This window comes from Xenopus laevis, chromosome 4S (genome assembly GCF_017654675.1).
Source record: "Xenopus laevis strain J_2021 chromosome 4S, Xenopus_laevis_v10.1, whole genome shotgun sequence".
In the NCBI taxonomy this organism is placed as follows: Eukaryota; Metazoa; Chordata; class Amphibia; order Anura; family Pipidae; genus Xenopus; species Xenopus laevis.
In genome coordinates this window covers 72,044,205-72,060,105 of record NC_054378.1, presented here as the reverse complement: position 1 = coordinate 72,060,105, position 15,901 = coordinate 72,044,205, and positions in this window count along the sequence as shown.

Sequence of the window (15,901 nt, the reverse complement as noted above, 5' to 3'; positions counted from 1 at the left end):
ATTTATTGTCAAAAGCAAACTATATGTGCGGATTATACAAAAGTGGGGCAACTGAAATTGGAGAAGAAAATGTTATTGGAGTTAAATTGTCATTACATTTTAAATTCCTAAAAGTCTTTCTCTGTTCTTGAATACAGTGGCTTTGGGTGCTTTGCTGTTAAGTTCGGTGCCATCTCCCGACCTGCCACTAACCATTCAGATCAAATAAAGTAGTAAAAGAACAGATCAGACGATGTTCTGCCCCTGACAGCAATCGTATGAAAGTTATGTCCAACAAAAGCTGGTGACAGTCTCCCACTAATATCGTCAGATCGGCAATACATGCAGAGATATTATCGGTAGCTGACAGAAATGTTCTAACCTGTCCAATCGTCTGAACGACCAATCGCCATGGTACGAAAAATGTCGGGACACTCCACACACAGCTCGAAAATCATACGAAACGGAGATTCGTACAATCAAATCTTTGCGACTACGGCCAGCTTTAAATTGTCATTACAGCAAACCACTTGAATGAAGTTCTCCACATTCACCTGAAGAACAATTTACTCAGTTTGAAGTTGATGTATTATCTGTCTTTTGGCAATGTTTTGTCATTTTGCTGGCAGATGTAACGTCAGATTCAGAAAGTCAAATTGGTGAAAATGGTGTAAAACAAATGACATTTTGTAGTAGGATGGAGTAAATAAAAAAAGACATTCAGACAATCGGGTTTGTTGTTTACTGAGCTTCTAGCATAAACAAACATTTTATAACATTTTAACCTTAATGCCACCTACATCTTACGGATTTGCTGAAATGTTATCAAAGAAAGAAACTTTTTTATGGCGGTATGGGAATGCATTTGCTTATAAATGATTCCAAAATACAACCTAACTAAAAACCAGAGTGCGTCTAAATTACGTTAAGAATATTGTAAATATAATGCCTGTTAAGGAAAGAAGCACATTGTTAAATATAATTCAATCTGTAACTGTTGAATTGCAATAATAATTACAGTATTTGCTGGTTGTACATGCTAGGTGAGGAGACACTGCAAAGGCAGAAAGAAAGCGTGTCAAATCCTGCTGGGCGTCTGCTCTGATTTTGCCGGAGATCAAGCAGAAAGGCTGTGTACATATTTTGGAGGGAGTGTGTGCTTAAATATATTAGGAAGAATATAAGCCACACATGCACACAGACACACAACATAAAAATGAATATTGAACATTTCCCACAGACAAGGCCGGCTTTACATACTGGGCGCCCCTAGGCCCGCTGTAGTTCATTGCCCCCCATCCTTTCCCTTTTACTTACTTGAATTTTCATCATCGGGACTAAAACAATGGGAATTCGGGACGATCGTATCACCTGCTCATCCCCAGTGTTTTTGAACAAATGTGGGTGTGGTGGGGCAGCAGTGTCGGACTGGCCCGACGGGACACTGGGAAAAAACCCGGTGGGCCCCGACCCTTAATGGGCCCCCGCCGGGCCAGTCCCCTCTCCCGATCAGATTCGGGGGAAAAAAAATGTTTTCAGGCGCTGGGCCCCCCAGTCTGACCCTGTTGGGCAGCATGCCATCCTCTAAAATTGGCTGCCCTAGGCCCGGGCCTTGGTGGCCTCTCCACAAATCCAGGTCTGCCCACAAACTTTTGCCTGGGGCATCTAATTATCACTTTGCTAAGTTCACAGTTCTCGATAGTGTTAAACTTGGGAAAGCTACATAACAGAACAATCATTATACAATGAAAGTGATTCAACATTCAGAATTAAAGCATGTATGCATGATGTAGTAAAATACATAGCTATATACATTATATTGGTAATTCTTGGTTAACTCAAACAAAAAAAATGTAAATCCACTGAACAGGTATGTGGATGCCTTGAAACAACTTTTTTTTTTAAAATAAGCCTGCTGCGCCTCTAGGCTGGCACAAAAAGTACAGGGCATAATGTATTTGGCTATATTAAAGAGGATATTTACCCTTATAATAATGTTTAGAGTCCTATACATGACATTTTTGTCTTCATTATTCATGTAGGCAGTGGCGTAACTAGATATTACTGGGCCCCACAGCAAATTATTTTTCAGGCCCCCAAAATGTTTAGAGGTTGACTTGTTTCTCCAATATTTATTGAAATTGTATATGAATTAGGGCCTCATGGGGCCCCTATACCTCCTGGGCCCCCCTGCAGCCGCAGGGTCTGCTTCCTCTATAGTTACGCCCCTGCATGTAGGGTATTATTAGGGTTCTATTTTGATTCTGCAACTGGAAATGCACTACCATTGTTGTCACTGATCCTGCCAACCAAAATCTGATCAACTGTAATTCTTAATTTTAATATTTCTAATTCTTATTTTAATTATATATATATTTATTTTAGGCCATTTTTTGTTAATTTTCCATTGTGATCTCCTAACTGCTGCTTGTGCTAGGGTAATTAAGACCTAGCATCCAGGTATCAGTGGAAAATCAAAGCTTAAAGTTAAAGATGAAAAATACAATAGAGAACATTGCAGCAACCAAATTAAAAAAAACCCTGATGACTTAAAGGGCCAGATTCTAAGACTGGTGTGTGATGATTGTGAAATTGCTTTGCAAAATCGAAGCTGCCTGATAAAATAATGCATCTAATTTTGGTTATGGTACACTGTTGCCAAATAAATGGTTGTTCTTCTCCAACTAGAGGTCTCTTTGTACTATTTTTTGGACCTTTAGTATATCAAATTGCTTTGAAATTAAGATAAAGTGTAGAACCAATATATAATGTGGGTTTGAATAGCAAAAATGCATAGTAATGTCCACCAGCAATGATGTAATTTAAGACAATATTAGTATGGAAGAATGTAAATGTATGTTTAGAAAGTTGAACAACAATGGAAGTTAATTATCAAGATAACTATGCCTTTGGGGTATTATAACATATCATTTTCTGTTTGAGCACAAAAGTGCCCTAGGATATTGAGTTAGTGGTCAAGAATTTGCAGGGAATATTGAAAATGTTAATTAAGTTAGAATTCCTCTTTAGGAGAAGCTTTCAGTACCCAATATACAACATGTAATATAGTAAGTTAGGTCGGTAAAAGTCACATGTCCATCAAGTTCAACCTTTTAACTCTTATTATAACCTGCCTAACTGCTAGTTTATCAAGAGGAAGGCAAAAAACTCCATCTGAAGCCTCTCCAATTTGCCTCATAGGGGGAAAAAAATCCTTCCTGACTCCAAGATCCAGTCCCTGGATTAATTTGTACTATGAGCTCTCTTCCATAACCATGTACTGTATTCCCTCACATGCTAAAAAGCTATCCAACCCCTTCTCAAAGCTATCTAATGAATCAGTCAGCACAACCAATTCAGGGAGAGAATTCCACATATTCACAGCACTCACTTTCGAATATTTAGGTGGAACCTCCTTTCTTCTAATCGAAATGGGTGACCGCATTAGCTGGAAAGACCTACTGGTAAATAAAGCATTAGAGAGATTGTTATATGATCCCCTTATATATTTACCTGTATACATTGTTATAATATCACCCCTTAAGCGCCTTTTCTCTAGCGTGAACAACCCCAACTTGGCCAGTTTTTCCTCATCGCTGAGATTTTCCATACTTTTTACCAGCTTAGTTGCCCTTCTCTGTACCCTCTCTAATTCAATAATTTCCTGTTTGAGTGCTGGAGACCAAAACTGTACGGCATATTCTAGATGGGGCCTTAATGTAATGGATAAAATTTTTATCAAACTGCAAGACACTACTATTATGCTGGCTTTGTCTCATCTTTAAGAGATGACCATCTTGGCAAACAAAGTAGTACAGTTTATTGCTTAAACTTTCCATACACTTTTTTTCAGTTGAGTTGTTTTCAGATTGAAGTCAGAAATAAAGCCTTGTTTTAGTCGCTTTCCATGTTTTTGATCTTTTTTTTTTTATTATCGTAGTTTAATATTCCTGTTCAAGGTCAAGGTAAGGTTACTTAGCAGATAACAGATAAGCTCTTTATTGGAATACAATGGTATTCTACAGAGTGCATCTGCAGTGAAAACTGGGCCTTGAATGATTGCCCCCATGGCTGCACAGCAGCTTGTGTATATCAACTATAGTAGTGGTTCTAAAGTAAACACATACGTTTTACCAATGTGGGGCAGCATTATTGAAAGGGTACCTAGTGGTTCAGTGGACCACCAGGTACTCTTAAAACTACATTAGGGGGCACATTTACTATTGGTCGAATAGCGAGGGTTAATTAACCCTCGATATTCGACCCTCAAAGTAAAATCCTTATACTTCGAATATCAAAGTCGCAGGATTTACCGCAAATCCTTCAAATCGAACGATTCGAAGGATTTTAATCCATCAATCGAAGGATTTTCCTTCGATCAAAAAAAACTTAGAAAGCTTATGGGGAAGGTCCCCATAGGCTAACATTGGTGCTCGGTAGGTTTTAGGTGTCAAAGTTGGTAGGCAAAGTTTTTTTTAAAGAGACAGTACTTCGCTATCGAATGGTCAAATAATCGTTCGATTTTTAGTTCGAATCGTTCGATTTGAAGTCGAATTCGCAGTCGAAGGTCAAAGTAGCCAATTGGATGGTCGAAGTAGCCAAAAAAAAAACTTCGAAATTCAAAGTATTTTTCATTCTAATCCTTCACTCGAGCTTAGTAAATGTGCCCCTTAGTGTTAATTACTTTAAAATGCTTTGGTTTTTGGTGTTACTGTTCCTTTCTAATGCAAAGGTTTGCAGGCCAACAACTCAAAAAACTTTTTGTTTTGCCAAACCTGCAGCAGTAGAAAAAAAGAAACATAAAGAAATCGAAATACTATTATTGTATGAAGTAGCATTCATTTTGATTCATTGCATATATGCAGTTACATAGTGATGTATAGATTTCTGACAAAAATCTAATGTGCATAAAAACAATATATATATTTGGAGGCGTTAAAATTGATGGACTTTGGTATTTTTTAAGACATTATAGGTGGAATTCACAAAAGTGGAGGAAGCAATTTTTTTGGAGTAAAAGTGGTGTTACAACTGATGTAAATACAATCTTCATATTCACAAACAGAAATCCTCCAAAATATATCACTACTTTTGTCTAACTTTTTCAGAACTGACGTTTTCCAGCTCTACTGTCTTTCATTAAACCATGTACATTGTTTTCAGGCAAACACTATATATTTTGATGGCAGTGTCCCTTTGATAATAAGACTTTCATTTTCTATGTAAGGTTTACTTTAAACCCATTGTAAGTTAAATTTTTGACATGATTGGATTGTATGCTCTACAGGGCAGGGATCTTCTTCTTCTTGTCTCTTTTATATTTAGCATATAATCTTTAATGTAAGTGTGCTTTGTATTTATTATTGTATTGACTATTGTTTGTTCTATTAATATATTGTTCTGCTGTACAGTGCTGTGTGCATATGTAGTGTTAAATAATTAGAAATATCCACACATGGTTTAAATATGGCAAGTAACCTATATGTTCCCATATAAAAGCATATGTGGCACAAAACACGAACAGTCTATTTTTTTGTAGCATACGAGCTCTATATTAATTACAAGAAAAAAAGAAAAATATAATTTTCTTTGCCAATAAAAGGTTAATGAAAATCAATTATAGGGTTAATTGCTTGTTAGAGTTATTATTTGCAAAGGACAGAGCGATGAAACATGTACTTTCTGCCCTGATTCCCCACTAATTTCCATTGCGCCTGCACAGTGAGTTGAGGTTGGGGGTGGAGGGTTTTCTTTAGCCTTCAGGGGATAAGCATATGGCTCAGAGATGCATGAAAACAAAATGGAGCAGAAACCTGCTCAGTAGATACATAACAGAGTTTGTGTTCACATCAACCCAGGATAAACAGTGACGGATTTATCTCTATACGAGTAGACTCAATTCCTGAAAACTGTGTGGCATGCATAAATAATGCCAACTTACTGTATTGTGACCATTTCACAAAGTCTCATCAGATTTTGTCATGCAGTTCAAAATTCAAAAATATATAATTCTATAGGAAAACAATTCATGTTTTGAGACATTAATTCTCAGTTTAAGTTCTCTCAAAGCTTCTAAAATTAATTTATATTCCAAATCAAAACATATCACCAAGTATTTATCTTTTACCTGTATTTAGGCAGATTAATATGGCAAATACTATTCTACATCTTACTACAGGGAATTTCCAATACTGGCATAGATTTCTAACATTCGTACCAAAAGGCAAGATTTTGATTTCCAGTTGATCAGCATTTCCGTAAAATCACACTTTTGGTTACTTATCGTTATTCACATTTTACATAACATGTTGCCGTGATGCAATGAAGTTACATTTCCCATACTAGTGTAATACTTGAGATGGCAGACCCTGGTGTGATAAAGAATATATATATATATATATATATATATATATATATATATATATATATATATATATATATATATATATCGTGAGCAGAATCAGACAGTCTGTGTAACCAAACAGCAGTATAAGCAAGATCATACAAAATCCTTGGGTTCTAACTACTACACATGTTTTTTTCCCTATTTAATACCACTCCCCTACTGGGATTCACTGCAATGTGCCCAGTTGGCCCTTGGCCCGACACTGGAAGATGACCATAGGGAAAATATATCTCACTTCAAACTTTTTTCCAGTTACTAGTTCTCATGCCCCCCAAGCACAATTAGCCACCTGGCATCTGAGGGCACTTGCCTTGCCTTGCAATGCTTAGGATCTTTGTTCTGCAAATTTACATTTCCGCAGGACTAAAACCCATCTGGTGAGTCAAGCATTCTTTTCTTTATTTTCTGACATCCACCTATGATGAGCATGTTCTGTAATTAAACTACATTAATGACCCAGCAGATAGTAATTTGGAGCCTCTAATGCCCAATTAATTCTAAAGCACTTTACAATAGAGTACATCCTTTCAGCAGGAACAGCAACGGCAAAAAATCAAAATGTATACTACAGAGCTTATCTGTTATCAGCTGTGTATCCTGTGCTTTTTCTGCTTTTTTAGCTTTGAATGGCTGTCCTCATAGCTACACAGCAGCTTGTTTGTGTAAACTATAGCAGTGTTTCTGAAGAAAACATACCAAATTTAACAGTGCAGGGCAACACTACATTATATTTTCATTACTTTCAACGAATTTCATTTTTTGTTATTGTTCCTTTAAGGTTCCTTCTTAAGTAAACCACTGTGTGTTCCTCGTCATTTACTACTTTCGAGAAGACAGTCCCCAATCCTATATCTGAGGCTTTCGTTTTGAACAGTCAACCCATTGTGAAAATCTGGCAATGGTACATTGGGCAAGTTTTGTCGCCCCATGGTAAATCTTACAACCATAGCTCTGACTTGTTTCTTTGTGACTGGTTGGGGCTAGCTCTGTATTGACTCTATTTTATTTATTTGAGGCTGTACTACATCTCTTCCATTTACATAACCTATGTACTTGGCTTCTTTCATCCCTAATGCACACATTTTAGGCTTCACAGTATGCATAGCTTCTCTTTTAGATTCTAGCACAGCCTTTACTTTTGAGACTCGACTTATGATAACCACGTCATCCAAAAGTGCTGATACATATTCACTATGTGGTTTAAGAACATGGTCCATTGATTTTTAAAAAGTAGCTGGAGCCCCATGTAAACCAAATGATGGTACATTGTATTAGAAAAGAAACTATTTTCGCTTATTTAGTTATAATAATACCGGTATTTAGTCAATAAAATAACCTTTATTGAGATCTAGAGTTGTCAGATACCTACAGACATTCTACAGACATTCTCCCCCAGCTACTACATTTGTTGTGAAATGATCAAAATTCTTGACACAGCCAGTATTGCAATCCCCTTCTCTTTTTATCAAATGCCTTGGATGCCACTCTAGCCCTGGCACCTGCACAGGTATGGGACCTGTTATCCAGAATGCTGGGGACCTGGGGGTTTCTGGCTAATGGATCTTTCTGTAATAATCATTTAAAAAAAAAATGGATTATTTCACTATAATGGAGTCTAATAATTCAGGGCTTTCTGGATAACGGGTTTCTGCACCATGGATCCCATACCTGTATTAAGTGTTTGTCCCTGTTATTTTAGATAAACACACCTTCAATAAATGGCACCAGGATCTGCTGTAGTCTCAGAGTCTTGTTATGCTCTGTGGGGAGGTTTCATATCCTTGGTAAGGCTCCACCATCTGGGTCATATTCATGGGATTTACCTGTCCCATCACTGAATATATATATCCCATCACTGAAGGTCCCAGGGCTATGCTTTCTAGTAACAACCTAACACTTTTCATCCAATTTGGTCTGATGAATTGACCTCAGGCTGTAGCCACTGGAGTTCTGCCAAGAAAAAAATGCCCATAGACACTAATGGATAGTAAAAACAAAATGTTGCATGATTTGAAAATTGTCACACATTTTTAAAATTAGTTGTGCAAAATTTAATTTTCTTTTTAAATGTTTTTTATTGAGTTTTGCAATGAAATAAATTGACATGACTATTTGACAATCATACAGTTATATATCTATGCAAATCCATGCAATTAATGTTCAAACATTTTCATATGAACATTAAACAATAAACAAGAAGTTTTCAAACAACTAGACCTGTTCTCTTCTTTCAATTAAAAGCTTTGCAAAATAAGTTTAAGAATCCAATCAAAATTAATTTATGGGTATAAATCAGTAATTACGTATGTGAATGGCTTAGCCTTTATATTATATAACTGACTTTTCAAGCAACTTTCCCCAGAAGTTTATGAATAAATTTCCTTTTGTTGTCATCTAGAGTTGTAATATAAATTGACCATCTATGTTTAATTTTATTTCTTTGAGATAAATCATCGACTTTGTATCGAATAACTTCTTGAATACAAAAGTTGCATATATATGAAAGTACAATTTTCAAAGTTGGAGGTTTCTCTTTAATCCAGCACAAAATTTTCGGTGTAGCTGCCATAACTTACCAACAGAAATCTAAAATTTCACGACCATTCATTAATTTCAATGCGTATGCTGAATTTTTGGTGCAGCGAAACGGGTCAGATTTGCGATTTACTGCCACTTCTTTGCAAGATGCACAAGGCCATGCATTTAAATACGTGTAGACTTGTCCTTGGTAGAAACCCAGTCACAAAACAGTTTGGTGTGAACTTACAAGGGGAATCCAAGGTACAGTACATGAGGATTTCATCATTGATGTAAGAGTCCTGTTTATTCATGTCAAGCCCTTTTGGGGCTTACCAATCAAGTAAAAAGCTAACACCTCCCATTCTCTGCCAATTGTAAGCAAGATAAGCTGTTCAGACAGTTCTTTATCAGAAAAAAATCAATTTACTATACACAGTCACCAACTATGTTACCAAACAGGAGCATAAACAAGATAAAACAAACAAAACCCTTGCCACACTTGGACTCTAACTACGACACAGAGTATTTCCCTTAGCAGTACAGGTCCCCTGTTGGGATTCATGCCAAAAAACAAAACAAAAACAAAAATATATGGAATAGTGCCACTTTTTTCTTACTTGTTAAGATTTCTTGTTGTTAGTATATATTTATTGCAAACTCTCTCAAAGACTATTATGAATTATGCATGTTAGAATTGAATTCCAAGACTACCCTGCATATTCAAGGTTAGCATGTACCACAGATAAATAATCATAATTATGCTTGTGAGAATTGAATAATAATAATAATTCCACAGTTTCTTAAAATAGCAGTTCTATCATGGTTTATGGCTGAGATTCTAGATTTGTAACAGAGCATTCACGTTGTGGTTATCTTGTGAGGGAAGGCATTTTGATTTGATTACATCTTGATAAAAATCACAGTTCAGATATTTGCACCTATGTGAAACTGTAAAGATGTGAAATGTCTCAAAGCTTTTGCAATTAAACTAAAAGATTCTGCATGCAACTCAAATAAAAACATTGTTCCATTAAACATAATTTTTCCCCTCAACTTAAATGAAAAAACAGCATGTAGTATCACTGCCACCTAGTGCTGAAATTGGTTTCTCAAATTATAGAAGTAAAACCTTGCAATGCACATGTAAATGCAACTGAACCAAATACATCAATTCAAATAGAGGTAATCATGAACAATTAAGACCATAGTTAGCCCCAGAGATATAAAAACTGATACATTAGGACCACTAACTGCTGTAAACCCAAAAGTATAGAAACTCTACTGGAAATCCTTATGGACATTTTTTATATGTGTGTGTAGTGGGGCTTAACTTCCCCTGCTGCTCAGGAAGTTATGCACTGCTGTGAAGGGAGGTTTCTTAACTGACTTGCGTTAGTGTGATTATTTCATTTGAATAGCTTATATAGAGTAGAGCGCACACACGGCTTGCTCTGTTTGACACCACCTAGTACCCCTTGGTCGATTAGGCTATCTCCACTTCCCCTTTGATTGGAATGTAAATGTTTTACTAAGCAACTGTCCAGTACTCATTAATAATAATTACAAGTTATTTGTAAATAACATTATTACTAAAGGTAATTATTTTAGGGTTAGGGTTATAAGGGGGTTATTTTATTAACGCGCAATTTTTTTGTGCCGTCCGGTGAAAATTATGCCCCAAAGCTGTTCCAAGTCCGAATCTAAAAATACGCCATCTAAAACCTGTCAAATTCATGTAAAATGGCAAATGTCCCCTTAACCATTTGAAGATGTTTTAACCCTCAAGAAATATTCAGAGTTTGCGGGGTTTGACGCTGGTGGGATTACGTTTTAGTCTCTAAAGTATACCGTTGATTTAATTTTTTAAATAAATTTTAATAACAGTGCCACCTGCTGGTCAGAATACTGCCAGTAGAATATTTCAAGAAAACTGTTTTGCACTCTTTAGGAAAGACATGGGAATAGTCATGTGAGGTTTAAGATACACACTGAATTGCCTGGGCATTTTGTCCCTCGCTCATGGAGCTACAAACTTCAGGGGAAAAATACACCAAATCACTCTGTCTGTTTTACCCTAAATCATCTTAGAGATTATGCAATGTGTAGGGCAGACAGAAATCTCTGCAGCCTCACTTTTGTTGCAGATTTACTAAGGTCTGAATGCTAAATTCAAATTTTCTAAATTTGTTTTGGTCAAAACTCACAAATTTGAATTGAAAACCACCAACTCGAATATGAATGTGAAATTTTTCAAACCTCGACCCTGGAAACAGTTCTAATTCGACTATTCTCCACCTAAAACCTGCTGAGTTCATGTAGAAGTCAACTATTTGACGATTTTAGTAGTAACGATGAGCCAAATTTTTTCCAAGTTTTACTTAAAAAATGACGCCCTATAGACTCCAATGGGAGAAAAAGAATGTTGCGCGTGAAAAAAAATCTTGTGTGTCAAAAAAAATCTTGTGTGTCAAAAAAAATTTGATGAGCAAGAGTCAAGTTTTTGTTTGGAGGAAAACTCGATTCAAGTTATGGTTGGGTTCAAATGTATAAACGAATAAGGCAACTCCAAATAGAATTTAAAAAATATAATCAGTATATATAATATCACTAAAAAATATTGAAGCAGTTATAAACCACAAGTTCCTGTATGATCCCACCTGTCTACTCCCACAAAGTATAGCCCATTCTGAGCCTTCAGGATCCTGTGTAACATATGCTTTACCCTGGCAGGGGTATTGCGGGCCAAAACCACACCTGCTCCTTTATTAGGTGCTATAGATGGTTTTAAATTACCATAATGATGTTTTTTCTATGTTTGTATCATGCAGTACAATTATTGGCAATGCACAGCATGTAGAAAAAGTTTACATTAAGGCATACTCTGGTCTCTTGTGAAACAGCATAGACAGTACTATAAATGTAAAGTGTCTTAGGCATTTTAGAATAGACCAGTAAAGGATTCAAAATGTAGATGAATGATATACGTGCCTAGAAACAAGTGAAATCTGAAAGTTTTTGTCTTTAATGCTACATTACATTTGACCTTTTATGCCAACAATCAAAGGCAGAGAAAAAAAATGGAAAGAACAAAAGATATTGTTGAAGGAGGAAATCCTTGATATTGTAATCAGTGCAGCTATTAGAGGAACAACATGGAGCACTGGTACTGAGACAGCATTTTTAGGCTTCACATGCTAAAATATTCTTTGCAATATAGCATGCGATACTATGCAAAAAAACAGATCTGCAGTTAGAATTAACTGGGCCCTGGACAGGGTAAAGATTTTGTGCCCCCTTCCTTCCCCTAATACAGTGTCTTTTTCAAAGACAAATATTTTCACCTTCCTATTTACCTCAATTAATATTACTCTCCCTTACTACTAACTGCAATAGTGAAAAGTAGCCATTGGGGGGGCCCCTAAGAACAGATAGGACCCAGGTGGGATTCTATGAGACTTGCGCACAATGTAACTCTAATTGAAGTGTCCTGTGTAAAAAGAAAACAGTGTTCTAATAAAGGTGCTCTGGTTCCACAGAATGAATCATGCCAAAAGCTGGTCCAGTTTAGTAGCCTTGTTTTACAGAGTAACAATAGCTACGCAAAGCATAGATTGTGTCCAGAAATATTCACTGCCCAGCCTCTTATGATGTTTATATGAAGATATATATGTGCATGCTAATCTGTCTGTAAACATCTGCTATTCAGAGACACTTCAATGAAGGTTGCTATAACAGGAAATTGTTATACCTTCTTCTAATGACTATTTTTCAAACTAGTTTGTTGGTCTAGGTAATGTTATTTGCACAATAATAGAAAACTGGCTAGAGGATTGTGCATAGAAGGTTGTTAGCAATGGCACATTCACTATTAGATGTAAGGTCCGTAGTGATGTCCCATGGGGTTTTGTATTGGCTCCTCTTTTATTTTATTAGTTTTATTGTATTGTAACTAATGTCTCAGTGTATGCAAAAGACACAATACTATGAAAACCAATCCCATCCAGGCCATGGCATCGTTGCAGCAGGATCTTGACAAACTGACAGATGAGATTTAATTTTGATAAATATAAGCTTATGTATCTGGGGCATAAAAATATGCAAGCCACTTAATGGGGCGTCTTTAGGCAAATCTATAATGGGGTATTTGCGGATAATAAACTTGGATGTAGCAAGCAATACCAGTCAGCAACTGCAAGGGCAAACAAGGTTTTTGAGCTGTATTTAAACACTTGTAATGCCCTGTCTAGAATATACAGTCTTTGTTTCATGCTCAAATGTGATATTATTAATGAATTAGGAAGTTAGTAGGAAGGCTGGCCAAGTTAGTTCCCAAGAAGATATATGATAACCATGTATACTGTATGTGTATACTATATCCTTCCAGCAAACATGAGGGCATCTGAAGAAAGAAGGTTCCATCATAATATTCAAAAATATTAAATCCAGTGAGAGCTGCGAAGTTGGTTGTGGAATTCTCTCCTTAAATTATTTGTACAAGGAGAAACATTATAGCTTCAAGAAGGGGTTGCATGTCTTGTTTTCATGTCTGAACACACAGTTACTGAATTTAACATGTAGCACAAAGCTGATTCAGGGATTGGTCTATTTGCCATCTTGGTCACTTACATTTTCAGAAGATAGAACCAGACATGCAGAAAATGTAAAGACAGATAGTTTGCTTGCAACTGAAATTGCAACTCTCTAAGAGGTGAATGTATTTTGCATTCAATATCTTTGGTGCCAATGGTTCTAAAAAATGGTTTGGTGGTGAGAATGCTGCCCTGAAGTGCTGGGTTAAAGTTTGTCAAAAGATTGGGCTTTGGAGCCTCAAAGATCTTACCACTGAAGGGAAAACAACACACTGGTGCTGCAAATTTAGATTATTTAAAAAATTTGCAATACATGGCCCAGGATTGGCTTCCACTATCTAAAGTCTGCAGAGCCATCACTTAGACTGTCATTTGGGGCTTAAGATAGAGAGAAGTGCAAAGGGGAATAGGTGCAAAGGCCCACAAAGGTGGAAAAGGTGTTTCAGACATCCTTACCCTGCTGAGGAATTTCTCTCTGTGCAACTGTATACACCAGACATTGACTGGAAAAAACAAGGACTCTGCTGACAGCTCCATGTCCTGCTTTATCCTGCTCCCACTTTAGTGTATGCTGGGGGGGGGGAGTGAAATTCTGCATTTCGCCATCTGCAAACTTTTTTGCTAAACTGCGTCAAAAATATACAGCAAAAAATGTTGTTGTGACAAAATTGTCGCCAAGACAAAAAAGTTGCCATAAGGAAAAAATGCCCATTGACTTTAATGCATTTGGAGTGAGAAAAAATTTGTCAGGTGTAGACATTTTTTGATGCTCATTGACTTCAGTGCATTTTACTCATCACTATGCATCATTCATGATTCACACCTTTTGGCTTTTGGGATTGACCATGTGCACAGGCCCTGCTTGATGCTTTGGAACATGAACTCAGAGACTTAATATGCAGGAACTTTCTATAAAAAAAGAATAACTTATAAACTCCTCCTCATAACCTTCAAAGTCCTTCATTCCTCTGCACCTAACTACATCTCATCTCTTGTTTCTCTATATGTTCCTGGCAGAAACCTCCGCTCCTCTCAGAGCAACTGCTTGGTTGTACCCCCCACTACTACTGCTGTTAATACCCCTCTGAATTGTGTCTGTATGTTACCCTCCCATTTAGACTGTAAGCCATACAGGGGTAGGGTCCTCTAGCCTTTTGTTTCCTTGACACTGAGCACTTAATCTGTATTGGCATTATATTTTATATGTATGTGAATTGTATTTCTAATAATGCACTTATTGTTACTTTTTATTTCAATGACCCCTTGTTTGTTACTACTAATTTACAAATAAAAATATACATACATACTTTCTCACGAACCATGTGGTGCTTTATGGACTGTTTTGAGGTGGAGTAACATAACTATATGTCATGTGACCCAGATGCAGTACGTGCAGCTGGGTAACCCCCCTTTGCCTCCAGACACGATTTTCGAGGCAGATGATGAACCGCAAGTGGGCTCCAAGGGGGAGCAGGTCCGGGTGCAATCACTATAGGTAGTTCCACCACTGTCAGGGTGCACAAACGAAATGGGCAATCCTGGAACCCTGTGTCTTATGAACCACAAAATTATATTTTGTGATTCTCCAGGAGGGAAAGATTACTATCCAAAGCAGGTGAAGGCTGGTCCACAGCCTGTTTTGTAAGGACAATAACTGAGACATCCTTGAGGAAGAAGAGGACTGAAACTCATTCTCCATATTTCCCTCATTGTGTTTTTATGTGGAAAAAAACTATAGGCTGGTGAACTCCACTACCCTTATTTCACTAACCTTTCTCCCATTCACTTCCCCTCCCCTCTATAGCTTTATTATTGTCTAGAATTGAGCTCTGTGAGCACTGATTTATATCTTGTGTTTTATACATAGTTATACATAGTTAAATTGGGTTGAAAAAAGACAAAGTCCATCAAGTTCAACCCCTCCAAATGAAAACCCAGCATCCATACACACTCCCCCATACTTTCACATAAATTCTATATACCCATACCTATACTAACTATAGAGTTTAGTATCACAATAGCCTTTGATATTATGTCTGTCCAAGAAATCATCCAAGCCACCTCTTAAAGGCATTAACAGAATCAGCCATCACAATATTACCCGGCAGTGCATTTCACAACCTCACTGTCCTGACTGTGATCTACATATGAAAGTTCTTTTCTTCTAGTCTGAAGGGGTGGCCTCTGGTACGGTGATCCTCATTATGGGTAAAAGGTCCCCTGCTATTTGTCTATAATGTCCTCTAATGTACTTGTAAAGTGTAATCATGTCCTCTTGCAAGCAGCTTTTTTCCAGAAAAAACAACTCCAACCTTGACAGTCTACCCTCATAATTTAAGTCTTCCATCCCTCTAACCAGTTTAGTTGCACGTCTCTGCACTCTCTCCGGCTCATTTATATCCCTCTT